This window comes from Agelaius tricolor, unplaced genomic scaffold (assembly GCF_023055355.1).
Source record: "Agelaius tricolor isolate 1412-34295 unplaced genomic scaffold, bAgeTri1.0.p SCAF_5, whole genome shotgun sequence".
NCBI lineage: Eukaryota > Metazoa > Chordata > Aves > Passeriformes > Icteridae > Agelaius > Agelaius tricolor.
In genome coordinates this window covers 31,619,032-31,622,971 of record NW_027269265.1, presented here as the reverse complement: position 1 = coordinate 31,622,971, position 3,940 = coordinate 31,619,032, and positions in this window count along the sequence as shown.

Sequence of the window (3,940 nt, the reverse complement as noted above, 5' to 3'; positions counted from 1 at the left end):
TTAAACCTATTTCAGTCTTAGCATGATCACGTTTCTTTAGTCAAGGGACAAAGATTATTTTTCCTTTCATTTCTTCATTTATAGATCAATATCACTGTTTCTAGATTTATATTTTATGAGAATTTCAAATTTATTTTTACAGAAGATTAAAATTTTCAGCCCCTTTTACAGTAGAAATATCCCTTCCTCCCAATCTAAAACAATTCAAAAAATCTTCTGTGGTGCCATCAAATTACTTTTTTAGACTACAGTATTTTTAAAATATTATCAGTTACTTTAACATTCTTAGGTTAACATCCTAGGTTTTTCCAGAAGATACTTGAACAAGTGTTATTTGAAAATACTTCTATTTCATTACTACTTTGTCTTTTAGAATTGTGCTAAAAAAAACAAGTACACGTCTATTTGTAGGATTTGTACCTCAGTGGCCAGTTGCACTGAAACTTTCATAATTTAGAGATATGCTGAGTAATTTTGTCAAAAGACAAATATTATTATTTTACTATAACATCATCTTACCATTACCTATTAAGAAATTCCATTATACACTAAAAAATTGGGAAAATGTAGATAGTCATGAGTCACCATATCTGACTATATATATGGTTGTGTTTCTATTCCTCTAATTTGCTCTCTCTCATAATCTTTACCCACCTTAATTTCTGGAAGTTGTCAATTTTGACCCCAGAATGCTGGTTTGTAGCAGTAATTGACAGAACACTATTCAAGCAGAATTGCTTCTCTTTAGCTTCCAGACAATGCAGAAGATAAAGTCAGAGACTGCCTGTTATTTTTCTGTTCAGACAGAGATAACACCACCTGCCTAGTATTGCTTTTGTCACATGTCAAAGTTCTTCCAAGGTCATAAATCATTAGAATATTTGAAAGAATAAGTTACTCAATTCCTACCAACAGTAGAAAATTTATTAATAAGCCTTTTTGGCAATGAATGAAGGAATTCAATAATATTTATGTCTCTAGTTCTAGTTCTATCACATACCCTGTCCAATAGATCACTTGAGTAAGAGACACTGGTGGAATACCCTCTTTCTAACAGGTTTATGGGCTGAGTAGCACACCATCTGCACTTGTTTCCTGCTAGGGCTGTGGCTGAGCTTATGCAGTTAGTTTTAATCCATAAAATCCTAAATGACTAAGTCCTGGATATTTGTGGTCACCTCTTGTTTGGTACTACTAGAATTCTATCTATCATATTTTATATATTCAAAGGCTGTTGGAAGATTCTTTCCATAATTTACCTATGTAACTTTTCTTTTTAATTATGGGACAAGTCTATAAAAGATATAGAAACCTGATTGGAATATTCTGCTGCTTTAAAAATTATTAAAAGAAATTGCAGATGAAGTTATACATCTAATTGGAAATTAACAAAATAAAAAATTTACATGTGAATTTGAATGACCATATGCAAATCATAAATTACATAAAAGTTTATCTACTATTACAGCCATTTAAATAACATTTTTTGATATCTTACATTATCTTAATTTGTTCTTATTTACATTTCTTCCATAAATAATTTGATGGCTTTAACCTGGTTTGTCATAAAATATACACATTTAGTTTGGGGTTTTTTCCTTGAAAACCTTGTTTTCTTGACACTTTTCTCTTTTTTAATACATATAAATATTATCAAAACTGCATTTAAATTATCTTGACAATGTTTTTCTGGGCAAAATGTCACATTAAAAACATTCTTTTCCCTTTACCACCACTCCCAGAAATCTGTACATACATTATCGATCTTTCAGCAGTTTTCTTTTAAAGATTTTGGTAAAGTGTCAAGCAGGCTGGAAGTGGTTTCTAAGGGAAAAACATGAAAAATATGTATTTATTTAATATTTATAATAAATGTGGGAAACGAGATTAAATTTCATATTAATATTAATGAACATACTGAATTAGGATGACTATGAAACTAAAAGGCTGTCGGAAATAGGGTCAGTATAACAACTGATGTGGAAAATTGTAAATACCTTCTTTGTGGTTTGAAAGTGGCTTTGTAATTTATAAGGTTAAAACTAACAGTAATTTGTAGTTCATTGAAACTAAAAAATAACTTGATCTGAAGCTTCATAACCATGAACAACACCATCTTATGAAGCAGCTATAAAGTTCATCTTTCTTTTTTATTTCCTCAATGTAGATACCCTTGCATAGCATTATTTCCAGAAGCTTATGTCCATTCGACCTTCAAACGTGCTTCCTTAAGCCTCAATTCATTTTCACACATTCAATCACATCTTTTGCTCTGAATTTTTTTTGTTACAAATGTTTGTCACTTTTGCATACATCTCTTAGAAGCAGGTGTATTGTTGTATGAGTAGTTCTATCACAACTCCTCCACAGCATATCTGAAGGTAATACAACTCCTTGTTGAGAACTAGTTCTGCGATGATGCAAGCTTTGCTTTATTTTGCTTCTTACACTGTCTTAGCTGTTCTGATCAAATACAAGCTTGAATTACCTTACTCTCTCCTGAAGGTGTGTGGGGAAACGATACTTTCACACTCTTTACTTTTACAAAGTTGCTATCTCTATTTCAGCGTACATAGGTATATAGTTTGTGGTAACTGGGAGTGGGGCTGGGGCCGAGCCTCAACCCCAGTGGGTACAGCTGTGAGAAGCAGGTGAGCAGCATTGACAGCAATGAGCCATGGAGTGCCCAGGGACACTGACCAACCACCAAAGGGAGCAGAGGGCACACAGGTGCAATGCAGGAACATGAGGGGTATAAAAGGCTGGGCTAAAGAACAAGAAGGGCAGGTGCTTGTGGCCCTCTGTTGTGACATGATGTTACTCTGTATGGGTAGATACCTGGAGCGTTCTGAAGTGGTCTGGTGGGTAGGGTGGTCTGGCTTCAACCCTGCATGGGTTGAAGCCTTCTGAAATTGTATGGTGACACTCTGTGTATTATGACAGTCTTGACGGGGACATATGCTGTGACAAGAGTATGTTTAAATTTTAAGGTTTCATCTATTCTGTTGTCATTATTTGTGTTGGTACTTCAACTGAAAGGGTTTCCCAACAGTAACTAGGGCACTTGAGCACTGCAAATCTAAAATCTGTTATGCTCCTTCTCCTGACTCTGTCTTTAAACAACCAGCCAGAGTATTTTGCACGTCATTTGTCTGCTCCAAGCAGTAGCTTGCTTTCTAGATGGTTGGTTTACTGCAATGGTCAGAGTCTGCAAGATATAATTAATTTAAAAATACTTTAACTTAAAAAAAAATTAATTTAAAAATACCATCTTTTGGGGGATGCCTAACTCTCCCTCCAATATGAAAGCAGTGAATGGCACTTCAGTAATCTTCCTTACCTGCTCCTCTGACATGTGCCATTCTCAAAGTAAGGTGAAAGGGCCTTATTTATCTGTCCAGTCTAATTCCATGCAGAACTTCCTTGTAGAAAAGATCTTTCTAATACTGTGGTATTTACATCTGTACAATGTGTAATTGTGTAATGCTTACACAAATAACCACTTTTGATATCCTGCTTCTGCTATGAGTATTTGAATATTTTTGTCCCAGAGGCAAACTTGGAGAATATTCTAGAGTATCAAATTGCAACTGTGCAATTAATATATGAAAATATTCTGAAAAATGCATGAAGAAGTTTTTTGTGCATGTAACAGAGGAAAAATACATTCGAAATTCCAATAGTTTATTGTATTCTTCTAAAAGCTTCTTGCACATGTAGGCAGTGGTGGGGGGCATATTTCAATTGTTTTGTTAATCTAGGAAGATTACACACGGCTAACTATTGCATTTCCTGTCAAGTAGACTTTAGTGAAAGTAGGTTACTATGTGGCAGTTTTTAATAACAGAAGACATCTTTTGTATCTCTGTAGCTGCTCTACGATCTGTCTTCCTGTGATTTTATGACATATACACTTTTCATGTGTTTGTGCTTTATGCTG